General features: G+C 47.9%; 1 protein-coding gene across 4 annotated transcripts in view; it reads left to right on the forward strand.

Annotated features, from left to right (window-relative positions):
- The first annotated feature begins 486 nt into the window (after positions 1-486).
- The window catches only part of NMNAT3 (nicotinamide nucleotide adenylyltransferase 3), a 113,859-nt gene continuing 98,937 nt past the window's right edge, over positions 487-15,408 (forward strand). For all 4 annotated transcript variants that reach the window (XM_032408594.1, XM_032408593.1, XM_032408596.1 and 1 more), the window contains exon 1: positions 487-681. The gene's annotated coding sequence lies outside the window, so the exon portion shown is untranslated. The remainder of the gene's footprint in view (positions 682-15,408) is intronic.

Consider the following 15,408-nt stretch of genomic DNA (forward strand, 5'->3'; position numbering starts at 1 on the left):
GAACTGATATAAAAGGCTGTGTGTAGGAAGCAAGGGAGAAGGGCCTGTTGCTTTCATTATAAGAACATTTAGATAACTTTATTTTGTAAAGAGTGTTCATGCATTACTTTGCTATATCTTTTAATTCAATCTTATAAAAATAAATAATTATAAGAAATAAAATAAGATTAAATAATTATAAGAAAATAATTATAAGAAATAAAAATAAGAAATAAAACGGGAATACAAAACAGGAAAATTAAAAGCAGAGAGGCACACAACACAGTAAGACCACTGGGGGAGAGCAGAGGTGGGGTGGGGGTGGGGCGGGCGGGCGGGGCTTCGAAGAGGCGGGGCGCAGGGCCCCGCCCCCTTAGGGACAGCCCCTACCGAAGGGGCGGGGCGCAGAGCTGAGTTTTCCTCTGGCTCCGCCCACGGCGGGGCGCCCGGGGAGCGTGGGGTCAAGTTCACCTTAGGCCCGCCCCCCTCGGCGCTCGGGGGCGGGGCGGGGCGGGGCGGGCTCCTCCCAGGGCAGCAGGGCGGAGAGGGCCTTGCGTCGCGAGAGCAGGCGCTGTCCCGCGCGGTCCTCCCGTGCGGGGCCGAGTGCTGGCCAGGATCCCGGGTTCGGTGTGGCGGATACCCCAGTCCCTGGCAGTCCCCCGAGGCTCACAGAGAGCCTCTGCGGAGTCCCGCCACGCGCAGGTAAGTGCCGCCAGCCCGCGTTAGCCCTCGCGGGCCCACACCTGGGCGCGGAGGGGCGACAGGTGGCGGTGGGGTGCGGAGCCCGGCAGCAGTCCAGGGTAGGATGGACGCCAGAACGCCTCCTCTGTACCCCCTCGCGCCGCCCATTCTCGCCGCAGCGTGGTCAGCCTAAGTCCCAGTACCCCTATCGCTCCGACCCGAGGCCGGCAGACAAGAGTTCGGATCCCACCTTCCCCTACTCCGGCAGCCTGCAGATACAAAGACGTATCCAGCAGATACTTACCGTGTGCCACCGAGTGCCTGCCACTGGGCCAAGTGCTGGGCATATAGAGGTGGGCGAGCGAACATGGTGCCCGCCGCGCTGGAGCTCACAGTCTGGTGGGAAAGACCCCCACAGCCAGTAGATAATCTACACACATAGTGTAAACGGTAGAACTGTGGTAAGAGCCGTGTAGATACAAAGTGCAGGGTGTCGGGCGAGCATTTAACCGGCGGTCCCCATCTGTGAAGGATGCTGGAGCGCAAACTTCAACATGAATCCAACAGTTCCAGGGTGGAGAACAACAGAGTAAACACATTTTGTTAGAGAATGTGGCTTGTTTGAGGAAAGAAGGTATGCGGGGCCTGCCTGCAGGGACCCGTGGGGAAACCAGTTGCTGAACTTCCTGCTCTGTAAAATAGGACCGTGCCTACTGAAGATTGAGCTGTTGAATTTACATGACTTAGCGGTGTTCCAGGGGTCAGTAAATGAAGTACAGGTGAAAACGTTTCTGGATGGATTAGGATGTTGATCTGGACTCTAAAGTGTGTGCCTGCCTCTGAGCAAACTCACTTCCCCTCTCCTGGAGTCCTCTTCCCTTGTCTGAGTAGGATCTCTCAAACAGTCTGGTCTCTAAAATGATGCCTGGTTTGATCATTTATTCCGGAAACATTTAACTAGAACTCACTTTTGACTGGCCCTGAGGGTTCAGAGAGAAATCTGACGCAGGCCTGCCCTCCTGGAGCTTGTGTAGGGTGGGCCAGGTGAAGTAAACGGAGTTTCAGCTTGTGGGCTCAGTGCTCTGGCTCAGTGGAGGGCTTCTGACCCTCTGGCCTTGCTGGGAGTGCCCCTCTGCTTCCCCGGCCACGTACCCATTTCCCAGGAAGGCCTCATCTGTTATTGCCTGTTCCATGAGCCCCCAGAACATAGGGCTCACATTCTGACCTTCAGTTACTTGCTCACTTTCATTGGTGGCGTCACCCCCTACAGCTGGCCAAAAAACCTCCCCAGAGGCAGTAACCCTCTGGTCCCTAGCTGAGGACCCCTCAGATCTTGAAACCCCAGGGATTTAGAAGGGGGTTGGGCACTTCAGGTGACACCTGTCAGCCTCTTCGTGTATTTTATTGGCTTGAAGGGTCCCAATTTCTTCTTTGGCTTTGTTTACATTGTTGCTGTAGGCTTTAGGATTTCCTCCATGAAAACTGGCTGGGAGGCCCAGAGAGTGAGGGAGCACAGTTGAGAGAGGAATCTGGCACCGTTTGTGGATAGTGGTAATAAAAACAGAGGACAGACGTTAACAGAAGGATGCTGGAGGAAGAGGGAGAGAGGGCTGTCTTTGTGCAGCCACTCTGTTCCCCCTTGCAGACCGTGGGGAAGGGGAACCATAGGCCAGGCCATTGCAGACCTGGATCCAGATTCTTTTTTTTTTTTTTTTTTTTAAGATTTTATTTATCTGTTTGACAGAGCACAAGCAGGGGGAGCGGGAGAGGGAGAAGTAGGCTCCCCGCTGAGCAGGGAGCCCGATGTGGGACTCGATCCTAGGACCCTGGTATCGTGACCCAAGCCGAAGGCAGACGCTTAACCGACTGAGCCACCCAGGCGCCCCCGGGTCCAGATTCTTATTCCTTACTTCCCAGCTCTGTGATGGACCCTAGCAGATCACTTATTCTCTGATTGTGCAAGCTTAACAATGCTTGGCATATAGTTGGCCCTAAAGAAATATTAACCCCCCCTTCCCCTAAATGAACTAAAATAGGAATAATAATAATGCCTAGGTCAGAGGATTATTACGGGATTTAATGAGTTAGTGTACCTAAAATATATCGAGCGGTGCCTAACATGTAGGAAGTTGCTACTGCTGATGTTATTGTTCTTATTCCTTACTTTGGGCAAAAATTTGTGAAACCAGGCAGGGGGAGGGTGGGAGGTGGGGGTGAGGGGGTGGCTCTGAGGGTCTGTGCAGGGCGATTAGCTGAGGAGCTGGGTTATCTGTGGCACTGGTTTTACCGGAAAGCTTCAGCCCAGACCAGACGAGAGAAAGGACTGTTCTGCTGATAAAAGGCCTCCTGGGGAGCCACATGTCAGAAGGCCTGGACTTTGAGGTCTTGGAAGACTCTAGCCAGAGAAACAGAGCAAATGCTAAGGGGTAAGGGAGGGGGTGGGGACCAGGGTGAAAAAGATCTAAAATTGTCTTGTTTGGTTTGTATCTCTAACCCACAGCTCGGTGTGGGTCCCCTGTGAGGGGCTGCCCCTGCCCCATGCTGATCTTGATAGGGGTTTGGTAATTGCCTAAGACTGGTCAGGGAGCTGGGGAATGCAGTCCTGTAAATCCTGCATCCAGCAGAGTACTGGGCCCAGAATGAATGGTGAATGGATGAATGAATGAATATAAACCTGAGAGGCAGACTTCTCTGTGTTAAAGTGTGCTGATTAAAAGAAAGGAGTATGGGGCACCTGGGTGGCTCAGTTCGTTCAGCACCCGACTGCGGCTCAGGTCATGATCTCAGGGTACTGGGATGGAGTCCCATGTCTGACTCTACGTGCAGCAGGGAGCCTGCTGGTCCCTCTCTCTCTCCCTCTACTCCCCGCAGGCCCTCCGCCCCCCCCCCCCCCCCCCCCCCCCCCCCCGCACCCCCCCTCCCACAAATAAAATCTAAAAAAAAAATAAAATAAAATAAAGGAGTATGAAGATAGGAAATAGCTAGTGTTTTCAAGTACTTGCTCATGGCCAGGTATTTTCATGTGTGTTGCAGCGTTGTGGTGAACACTGCAGCTTTGGAGTCCGATAAAATTGCTTTATGTGACCTCACATGCATTGTAGGAACTCTCAAAAGGTCAGTTTTTGCATCTGGAAAATGGGAATCATTGTGTAGCTGGGGTGCAGGGATGCAAGACTACCTGGCTCTGGAGGGTTTCTAATAGACCAGGTTCGGCCACTCACCGCTGACAAAATGCAAAGGCAGAGGGACCAGTGGTGGTGAAACAAGAAAGGAATTTATTTCAGTGAGGCCAACACCAGCAGACTAACATCTTAAAGATTGTTGCCAAAGTGCCAAAAATACTTCCTTTATATAAGGAAACGGTGGGACAAAGGTCAGTGGGTACAGGCAGGTGGGCAGTGAAGGTCAGGTCGATCGGTGTGTTGGGGTCATTCCTGGGGGCCTTGCTGGCTCAGGGCAGTCCTATGGCTTGACGGGGTAGTTTCGGTTCCCATCGGGGATGCTTTCCTGTAGGGTCTGTTGCCTAGTTAAGAGATGAGCTGGGAAGAACTTAATTAGGAAGCTTGAGGTGGAAGGGGAAGTAGATGAAGTCCTCTTTCAATAGTATGAACTCCCAGGGCTGTTAGGAGGATTACATAATGCACCTATCCTGGGTGCACAGACTGTGGTATGGTGAGTGCTCAGGCAGTAATAGTTGCTGTTATTATCATCATATTTATCAGTCCTCCGAATGATCTCCACTGTGATGTGGAAACAGAAGGCAGCAGACACAAATGAGTGGCGTTGATTCTGAACTCAGCCCCATGGAGAAGCAAAGACTCTCCGCAGTCACTAACCAGACAACTCTTGTGAAAATTAAGTCAACTTTATGTGCATTTCATTCATTACTTAAAGCACTTGACTATGTGAAATCTTAAAAGGAAAAAACCCTGCAAAATGATAATTTATGTGCCTTTCAAGTTCAGGTATTTTATCATCTAGATAAATCTTCCGTGCCTCTATGTAAAACCACTTTGGGCTGTCGAAGCTCTTAAATAAAGTGGCTTGTCCTGACCAGTGTCTGTCTTTGCTCGTTTATCATGGTTCTCTGGTGAAGACAGACAGATCCCATTTTGCAGGGCAGGCCTCGGGGTGGCAGTTTCTACCCCACTGTTTTAGCCACGCGCTTCTGCGTGGTGGTGTTTAGCCAACCACGGTGGACTGACGGCCCCCTCATCATTGTCTCTCTCATGTGCACACAGACCCACAGCCCCAGCCGGGAAATAGGAATAGAAAGGCATTTGTTCTGTTGCTAGTATGAATCTGGGGAAATCTAAGGTACACAGTGATGGTTTTTTGGGTGAAAGTGCCTTGGATGAGGGTAGCGGAGTCTTCTGGAAGTGAGAGCTGTCTCTTCTTTCTCCCTAGGAATGCCACCTCCGGGCCTGGCCTCCTGTCCAGTGTAGGTCTGGTCTGTATCTCCGTGCGTCCCTGCTGTCCCTGCCCTTGACCAGAACTGCCCCTAAAGCCAGAGTCCCTGGAGCAGCTATAGAGACCCAGTCTGTTGCAGGGAAGCTTTTCTGAATTGTCCCTGCCTTCCCACAGTCGCAGTGGGCACCTCTGCCGGGCTCGCCCTTCTCCAGCGGAGCCGGGCTTGCCCCTTGCTAGGCTGTGAGCACTTGCACAGCTGTTGGACTAAGCGTTCCTGGTCCCCAGCACCGTGCCTGGCTCCTTGTCCTCCCTCCCTGCCTCCCTTTCCTTTCTTCCTTTTCCAACTTCTTCAGGCAGGGTCATGGGGATTAGAATGCTGAGTCAAAGTGACAGTCTCAACCCTCCTGGGGCCCATAGACATCATGAGACAGGTTATTACGAAAGGCAGAATTAAGCACATCAACACACAAAATGGCATGTTATAAACTGGGTTAACTGTAGGAAGGAGAGGCCTGGCATGCCATGAGGATGTGAAAAGGTGGGACAGTTACAGAAATCTAGTCAGTATCGGTATAAAGTATGTCCATAAATGTTGGTTGGAGGCTTATACTCATTTATTTATATACCTTGAAGACCGGTGGATGGCATTTTTCTATAAATTCTGGTAGACTGTGGTTTATGCTGCCAAGGTAATCTTGTAAGAAGGGTATTTTAAAAAGTAGTTGTGCTTTAGCTTCGAAATGGGAGAAGAATGCTAATGGTCAATTTACTAACCCTTTGAAGATTGCAGAGCCCCTCTTTGGATTGTCTCGTTGGGTGCTCCCTTCCTCAGCCTCACATGCGTGCCGGGTAGCGGCAGCAAACAGTCGCCTGGCTCACTGAGGGTAAATCTGGGGGGTGGGCCCTGGAGCTCTCTCCCTTCTGAGTGACAGGCTCTGTCTGAAAGCCTGTTTTCTCTTTCTTTGATAGCCCTGCGCACACAGGCCAAGTGAGGTTCCAGCATAGATTTTCTGACGTTGGGGCTAGTGACCTGCCATCCGGGAGGAAAGAAGTGTCAAGCTGACTGCTCTTGTCCAGGAGGGCGGGGCTACCTGGCTGCACGCACCTGTGGCAGGGCCTGACCCCTGCAGAGCCTGCTGTCCCTCCTCCAGAGGGACGCCATGCCTGCCTTCAGGCCCCTGCAGTTCCAATGAGAGCAAGGAGAAAATAACGCAAAAAGGCAGGTTTTAAATAAGACATGATCCCAACAGCCCCAGGAACCATTCTGTCTTCAGGACTGAGTATTTATTAGAGAGTTATTTTATTTGGCCTGAGCGGATGACAAAATACGTCTTCGATTGCCCCCCCAGTCTCAGCCGTGGACCCTATTACAAGAAATGAGCTACCACCTTCCCCAAAGCAAAGGAAGGCAAGTAACATTGCAGGGCAGAGATTGAGAAGGCCAGTCTCGGTGGGGTGGGTGTGACTGCCGTGTTCTCAGGGCACAGCTTTCACAGGACTGTCATCGTGGGGCCCTGAGCCATGGAGGAAAGAAGGGGCTCTGGAAATCTCCCTCCCATAAGGCTGACACACAGGGACGGTATTTATTCCCCTTGGGAATAAGTTCAGTGGTAGGTACTTATGAAAAAAGGTCTGGGGAGTAAATGTGTCCATCAGTCAACCTGGAACTTTTCAGAGCTCCTAAGACAGTTTTAAATTAGAGCCAGTCTTCCTGCCTTCCCCCCCGCCCATCTGTCCCCCTCCCTGTCTTCCTCCTCTACAAGGGAACTGTCAGGGCAGGACTCAGCCCAGGGACGAGTGTTGGAACTGACTTGCAGCGGCAGAGTGAACATGGTTGAAGGCAGACGCGAAGGCTTTAGTGCCTTGATTGTGGTCCTTCCCACCTGGTCAGTGTTTGACAGAGGAGGGAGCGTGGAGCAAGGCTGACCCACACAGTTCAGCCTAATTCCATTTTAGCCCCAGCCACCAGCAGCCCTGCTCTCAGTCTGCCTGCTGAAAAGCCTTTGCAATTGAGGAGGGAAAAGAATGATGGAAACAAGTGATGGAACTAACCTGGATTTGGGCCCAGTAAGTGGCCTGTGGGAGCGCGTGAATGGCAGCGTCAGCAAGGGGGTCACACCAGTCCAGATAAAGAGCAGTCTTTCAAAGGCTAGAAGTCTCTCTCTGAGCAGGTGATCATTAGGGCAGGATGCCTGTTATGTGAATTAGTGTGGAGGAGTCTAACTTGAAATTATTATCCACTTTCAGATGTTCATTTGAGGGATCAGAAATGGGTGTTTATTGCACAGACCCTATGGTTAGTATCAAAGACTGCTTTGCTTTTTATTTCTCCCATCTGTTCTTCTTCTATGTAATTTTTATAATGCCATTGATCAGTCTTGTCTTTGTGTGTGTGTGTGTGTGTGTGAGAGAGAGAGAGAGAGAGAGAGAGAGAGAGAGAGAGGAGGAGGAGGCCAGTGTTGTACCCACTTTATATTTTGTGAGTAATCAGAGGCCTGCAGATGATACAAGTTAGGAAGGCTGCCTGTTTCAGGGGTCCCTGGAATGCTACCAAGCCTTTGGCTTCTGGGATTCTGTCTTAAGAAAATAATTTGAAAAGTGAAAAAAGCCACTGTATAAAGATGCATCCTTATTTATAATGGTGAAAACTTACAGGTGACCTGAATATATAGCATAGGAGAGTATAGTCAAGCTACAGAAAATTAGGTTGATGGAATATTATGCAGTACTTAAAACTATGGAGATTAGTAACTTGGGAACTCATTACATGCTCAGTGAACAGAATGCGATTACATTAAGTACATATTCAGGAAAACAGTCTGCAAGGAATGCCTCTAAGGGAACAAGAATTGCTCTAGAACAGAGGAACTAGGGATAATTACTTTTCACATTTCCAACTTTATTGTATTTCGACTCTCCTTTTAAAAAAAAAAAAAATCCTAAAACAAGCTAAGTTAAATAATGACCTTTATGTTGTTTGCAGTTTTAAGGGCACTACATTTATGGCCTTCTCCTGATTAAATCTTTCAATCAGTAATTTCTAACACCAGGGTTGGCCTCTGCCTCCATGTCTCTGGGCAAAGGTCATTCTCTGGGTCCATGAGCTAAGTGCCCAGCAGATGTGCTCACTCTGGCTCGTAGGTTCAGATGCTCAGATGCTATAGCTCCTCCCTGCCTTGCAGCTTCATATCCTCCTGCTAGCCTTCCTCATCCTTGTTCCTCACTGGTGGGATGGGGACAGGGGATTTGGGTTTACAATCTTTGAGGGCCTTGTTGGTCAAGTTTTAGCAACCTCTGCCCTCAGCGCACACACACACACACACACACACACTCTCTCTCTCTCTCTCTCTCTCTCTCTCTCTCTCTCTCTCTCTTCCTAGGTCAGCAATTGTCTCGGCAGCCCTGCCTTGCTCTGGCGTCTTGTCCTGCTCAGGCCTTGGTACTCCAGTACTTCTGGTACTGGGTTTTGTATTCTTAATACCAGCTGTCCCTGAGTTGGCCCTAAACCCATGCATCCTCTCTGCCTGGCACTGGCAAGGGCCTAGTGCGTGGCCAGTGGTATGTCCTAAAGCAGCAGGTTTCGAGCTCACTCAGTTGGCCACACATTGGGACATCATAACACGCATCTTTATTTGAGACAAGAATTGAGTCTGGTGATTTATTTGGGAGGAGATCCCGTGAAGCACTAGCAGAAAATAGGGAAACGAGCCAGACAAGCACATCATTGAGCAGGTCACCAGTGTGGACCCCTGGAGTTTAAATCTGTTGGGAATCTCTGGCAGCCAGTGTAGAACACCCATCCCAGAGGTAGCCTCTCATGGGGGAGTGGGAGCTGAATATATAACCACCATTGCTGTCCGTCATTGGTTGAGCATTGCTCCTTATGTGGAGTTAATTCTCTGGGACTTCTGGCAGCTTCCATTTCCCAGGTGAAGCATCAGGGCAAAGGGATGCAGATGCTAGCACATGGAAGTCAAGCTGGCTTTCCTTGAAACTGAGGCCCGAGGGGCGCCTGGGTGGCTCAGTCAGTTAAGCATCTGCCTTCAGCTCAGGTCATGATCCCAGGGTCCTGGGGTCAGGCTCCCCACTCAGCGGGGAGTCTGCTTGTCCCTCTGCCCTTCCCCACTGCTCATGCTCGCTCACTCTCTCGCAAATAAGTAAGTAAAATCTTAGAACAACAACAAAACAGAAAACATGGAGGCCCGACTGCTCGGGGCACAGCACTAACAGCATCTGCTGTGACATTCTTCCCTAAGCACCACGAACATTATCAATGTACTAAACTGAAAATAACCAAATCCGCAATTCTGTGCTGAATCAGAGACCCTTTTGTACTAAATTGAAGACTGTGTTAAGTAGTAACCAACCCCAGAAGTTTATGAAAAAATTGTGGGAAGAAATCTTTAAGAAAAATATTACCATATTTTCCCCTGTGAACTGGGATGGCGTATTAATATTTGACTTAAGTGGCAGAACACTGGTGTTCGCAGCTGTACGGTTTGAGACCCACCACTTCAGAAGAGGGCCTGAGTGTGTAATAAGATTGATCTTTATCGTGGCAGTGTTTCTTCCTCTGTTGTACATTGACTTTTTTCTGTTATTTCTCAAGTACATTAAGATGATCTTAAAAGAAAAATTCATTGGGAGACAACATTTAAACTCATTTGTCAACCCATGATTATATCCCCAGTGCCATGTTTTAATGTTAATACTGGATTCACCATACTGACACTAATACCAAAAGATGGGAGAGAATTTCTGTAGTTATGGCTTTAGGCACTATGATAAATGTTTTTATAGTCATTGCCTTTATGTAGAAACACTCCATCTCCAATTAAAGATTTACTAAGCTCTTCATCAAAATAGCTGTTCACAGTTGAGACGTACAAAATGGTTGTGTTGACATTTCAACTTAATTCACGCTATAGTTTTGTGGGTCTCAATCCATTTTATATGCTTGGTTTTTGTTGGTTTGTTTTTTCTATGCATGGGGGAGGAATAGTGGCAGAAATGGGGGGGTAATGCAGATTCTAGAAACATTTTCCATGTACTTATTATTACTAACTCTATTGGCATATTTGTCACCACAAATGAAGGCCTTACTCTAAGAGATGATTTAAAATTGCTCATGTAGCGAGCTCAGTAGAGTTGAGTGGCTAAACCCTTTGGCTGTGAGTTAGGGGCTTTTTAGAATTTGTATAGAAAAGATTCAAGATCCCAGTGTTTAGAGAAATGTGGCCATTTTCCTTCAAGCCACGGTTCAACATGCAGTTCTGCAAAGAATGAGACAGTGAGTAGCTGGTGTTAATGCCCTGTCCCCGTGTCCTGTGTGCGTGGCAGACATTGCTCGGTGTGTCCTCCTGCGCCCCCCACTGCGAAGTGCCCCTGCAGCCACTGCCCCTCATCAGTACCGGCTCACTGCGCGAGGCCTGTGCACTCACCACGCTCTTGCACACCTTTTTACTCATCCCTGCCGTTGCCCTGAACCATCAGCAAAGGAATCTTTCCTAGTCTCTCTACCAAAAAAAAAAAAAAAAAAAAAAGATGAATGCAAGAGGAGGTAGTTGGTTTGATCACCTTGTGCCTTTTCATTCCTGTCTCTGCCATGCAGATGGTGGTTATTCCCTTTGTCAATGTTTGTCTCCCTTCCTGTTTTCCTTCTACCACGCGCATTTGATGTTTTTCCTTTCTTCCCTTTTCCCTTTAGTGTTTCTCAGAAGATAAAGCAGGGGGGCGCCTGGGTGGCTCAGTTGGTTAAGTGTCTGCCTTCGGCTCAGGTCATGATCCCAGGGTCCTGGGATCGAGCCCCGCATCGGGCTCCCTGCTCAGCGGGAAGCCTGCTTCTCCCTCTCCCACTCCCCCTGCTTGTATTCCCTCTCTTGCTGTGTCTCTCTCTGTCAAATAAATGAATAAAATCTTAAAAAAAAAAAAAAAAAAGATAAAGCAGGGAGCCCCAGTCTCATAGGCATTGAAATGTTAATTTTTTCCCCTCCCGCCTCAGGAAGGCTGCTCTGCTGTAGGTTACCAGTGACCTCCACATTGCCAGGTCTTCTGGGCCTTCCTTGGACATACCTTCTGTACAACATGGGATGACTCTGACCGTGCTCTGCTCTTGAACCCTTCTTTCTTGGATTTTCCTCCTTGATTTGATATCTCTCCCTGCTGCCTTTCCTCTGCTGGCATTTTCAGGGGCGGGCAGCCCCAGAGTTCTTCCCTTGGCCTCCTCTCGCCCATACACCCCTCCTGGATGATTTCATCCATGCCCCTGGTTTTTAACTATCGCCTTTACATAGATGCCTCCTGCATCCCCATCTCCATACACCCCCTCTCGCCCGAACTTTGTATCTGGTAGCCTGCTAAATGGTGCCTCTTGTGGTTCCCATAGGCACCCAGAGTCAGCATCTTTCACTTGTTCTAGATGATTCGTTTTCACAGGGCCAACCAAATACTTGCCCCTCTCACCTTGTTTCTGCTACCTCCTTGGGGTCATAGGTAAACTGTTGTAAGTTTGTCAGAAAACTTCCATCTTGGAAAATGAAGTGTCGGACAAGGGCACAAACCAGGAGCTACTCCTCAGAACTTAGGGGCTTAAAAGCAAACAGTCATTTAATAAGCATCTCTCACAGTTCCAGGGGTTGACTGGACTCAGCTGGGCAGGTCTTGCTCTGGGTCTCTCATTTAGTGGCAGTTAGATGGCTGGGGCCATCTCAAGGCCTGGTGGCCGGGACCTGGGCCAGGAATGCATTGTCACGTAGCCTGGGTTCCCCACAGCATGGCAGCTGGATTCTCAGAATGGGTGTCCTCAGGGGCCAACCTCAGAAGTCTCATAGTGTCACTTTTGCCCCATTTACCATCCTGCCCAGCTTCAAGGGGATGAGACATAGACACACCTCTGGATAGAAGGCCTGTCACATTGTGGTTATGCTGGAAAACACATCCAGTCATAGTCCGCACATAATGTCTAACTATTCCTTTGAGAACACCTGGAAAGTCACAGCTTTCTGTTTTGTTTTAAATTTTTGTTTTTTGTTTTTTGAGTAGGTGACATATTTACATGATTGGAAAGTTAAGAAAAAAATAAGTATAAATGTATACTGTGAAAATGTTCTTTCTCATCCTTACACATGCCTCCTCATAGACAATCACTGTTTTGTTTCTTTATATCCTTCCAGAGTTTATAGGTATTTTTATATTCGGTTCTGTGCCTTGCTTTTTTTGTTTGTTTGTTTTTGTTTTCTGGGTGCCCTGGGTTCCCCTTCCTCTGATTTTATTTGTGGCCACATCTCCTAATTCGAGTTACCACTTTAGCCTGTCACCGAAACTGGAATTGGGTCCCACCCTGTTCTGCCTGGTCTTGTGGGTTCGGGCTCAAGCCCAGTTTTTTTGTAGTTCCCCTGGTCTGCCAGGAACCACTCTCTGACAACTTGTCTTATCCAAAAGTAGCACCATCAGGGGTCATTGGGGGTGGTAGTCCTCATAGAGTACTAAGATATCGATGAGTTGCTATTCCTAAAAAATCGAGCAAAATAGAATTCTTCTCTTATTGAGGAAATATTCTTAAATCACGTACTTTTTCTGTATTCCTTGAGGAATACACATTGTTTTGTTAAATTAAGAAGGCCAGACTCGACCCTCCACAAAAAAGATGGACAGTTGTGCTTGTTGTTTTAAAGAAAGCTCTCTGTGATGGTGTATGCTCAGGATTTTTTCTGTTGTAAGGAATAGAGACTTCATTCTAACTAGGTTGAGCAAAACTAGGAATATGACGATAATAGAAAAGTTTCAGGGTATCAAGCACAGCTGGATCTGGGTGCTCAGATAATGGCACTAGGACTCTCACCCACACTCTCTTTTTTAAAGATAGATTTATTTATTTATTTATTTATTTATTTATTTATTTATTTATTTGAGAGAGAGAGAGAGAGCGCATACCCACAAACAGGGGGTGGGAGAGGCAGAGGGAGAGGGAGAGAAATTCTTAAGCAGACTCCTCACTGAGTGCAGAGCCTGACTCAGGGCTCGATCCCACGACTCTGAGATCATGACCTGAGCTGAAACCAAGAGTCGGATGCTTAACTGATTGAGCCACCCCCTCAACTTCTCTCTCTTTGAACTCTTCCTATTACTGTGTTGGTTTCACTCTCTAAATTAGGGATGATGGCAACTCCAGGTTTATATGAAGTTTATAGCTCCAGATTTCTGAAGAAGTCACTCTTTTCTCTGATGTCTGTATTGCAAATGAGCTCTGATTTGTCCATTTGTCTCCTGTACTGTCACTTTGCCAGGAAGTTAGTTTTCTGAACATCCTGATAGATCTTCCAGAATCATAAGGAGGAGTGGTAGAGCAGCTTTCAAAACAAAGGGATGCAGGACCAACACGTGGAGCTGCCCACTGTAGATGATGACTCAAAATTTGAATTTCAGCTTATAAAGAATACCTGAATTGGAGGTGATGATGTCTAGGAGTCAAGAACCTTCAAGAAAAGGTTTATTGTGCCAATCTCTCTACTTTTGTGTATGTTTGAAAATTTCTGTAATAAAAACTGAGTGGCTCAGTAGGTTGAATGTCCGACTCTTGATTTTGGCTCAGGTCATGATCTCAGGGTCCTGGGATCGAGCCCCGAATTGGGCTCTGAGCTCATCAGGGAGTCTGCTTGAGATTCTCCCTTTCCCTCTGCCCCTTCCCCCACTCTCGCATGCGCGCGCACACACACTCTCTCTCTCACTTTCTCTAAAATAAATAAATAAATCTTTAAAACCAAACCAAAAAAAAAAAGAACTTTTTTTTCTGCCTTGGTTTGGGAACCTTCAACAATCTTCTATATCCCTGTATGTTTGCTATTTGATTTCCTGGCTGTTTTTCTTTTCATTGTACAAAGAAACCTTAATCTTTATTCCCCTCCGAGCTGGGAATTGGGAGGAAAACACAATAGTTCACTGAAGGTTTGTGTGGTATGCTAGGAGGGGGGGTTTGGTGTTAGTCAGTAGGTGCCCTTAAGTCCATGTCTCCATGGTTCCCGGGATAAAAGCCTTAGAAAATTCCAGTCGGGAGAGAAGGATGTACATGCCATGACCAAGTCAGCATCTCTTCCTCTCATGGTCAGTACTTGGGTCTTGGTCATTGTGGACAGACCAGGTGAGGGTTTCATGGGGTCCTTAACTTTATGATACATGTACATTGTCAGGGGAAGGCCCAGATCCTCAGGTGGTCATAGACTGGCTGCTAGAAGAAATCTTAGCATTTAGATAGACTTTTCAGTTTATAGGTAAGGAAACAGGCCAGAGGGGTTAAGTGACTTGCCCAAGGTCACACAGCAAAGTAGAAAGAGCAGAGCTAGACTGGAGTCCCCATAATCTGACTCCTGAGTCTGGTATCCCTTACTAGCTGTGTGACCTTAAGTAAGCCCCATTACCTCTCTGAGCTTCAGTCTCCTCACCTGTGATGATGGACAGAATAATGGCCTTCCAGAAATCTCTGGAACCTGTGAATATGTTAGGTTACATGGCATGGGGAAATTGGGTTGCAGATGAAATTAAGGTTGCTAATCAGCTGACCTTACAATTATCTTGGATTATCCAGATGGGGTCGATGTAGTCACAAACATTTTTATAAGTGAAAGCAGAAGGCAGGGCCACCTGGGTGGCTCATTCAGTTAAGCGTCTGCCTTCGGCTCAGGTCATGATTCCAGGGTCTTGGGATCAAGTCCCGCATCAGGCTCCCTGCTTAGCTGGGAGTCTGCTTCTCCCTCTACCCTCCCCCACACCTTGCTCGTGCTCTCTCTCTCTCTCAAATAAATAAATAAAATCTTTCAAAAAAAAAAAAGTGGAAGGCAGGAGAGTGTGTTAGACTGATGCAGTGTGAGGACTGGGCCAGCCATGCCTGGCTTGGAAGAGGGAAGGGGGCATGAGCTGAGGAATGTGACAGCCTATGACAGCTGGAAAAGTCAAGAAGCAAATTTTCCTCCGGAGCTCCAGAAAGGAGTGTGGCCCTTCTGACACCTGGATTTTAATTAGTGAGACCCCTTTTTTACTTTTGACCTCCGGAACTGTAAAATAATACAATGTGTGTTGCTTTAAGCCACTAAGTTTGGGGTAATTTGTTACAGCAGCAACAGAGAACTGCGTCAATAAAGGCATGCCCGCCTCAAAAAAATTGCAGCATGGGGTCAGGAAGATAATGTTAGAAAATTACCCAGCAAAGCTCCCGGAACATAGCAGATGCTTGATAAACAGTCATGTTGGTGGTGGTGGTGGGGCTGGGCAGTGGTGGTCATTAATACAGAGAGAAAAGGGGGAGTAGCTGACGGCAGGCGTCTTGAGGAGCCAAGGTTGGTGCCT

Source organism: Phoca vitulina, unplaced genomic scaffold (assembly GCF_004348235.1).
Source record: "Phoca vitulina isolate PV1807 unplaced genomic scaffold, GSC_HSeal_1.0 scaffold10, whole genome shotgun sequence".
Taxonomy (NCBI): domain Eukaryota; kingdom Metazoa; phylum Chordata; class Mammalia; order Carnivora; family Phocidae; genus Phoca; species Phoca vitulina.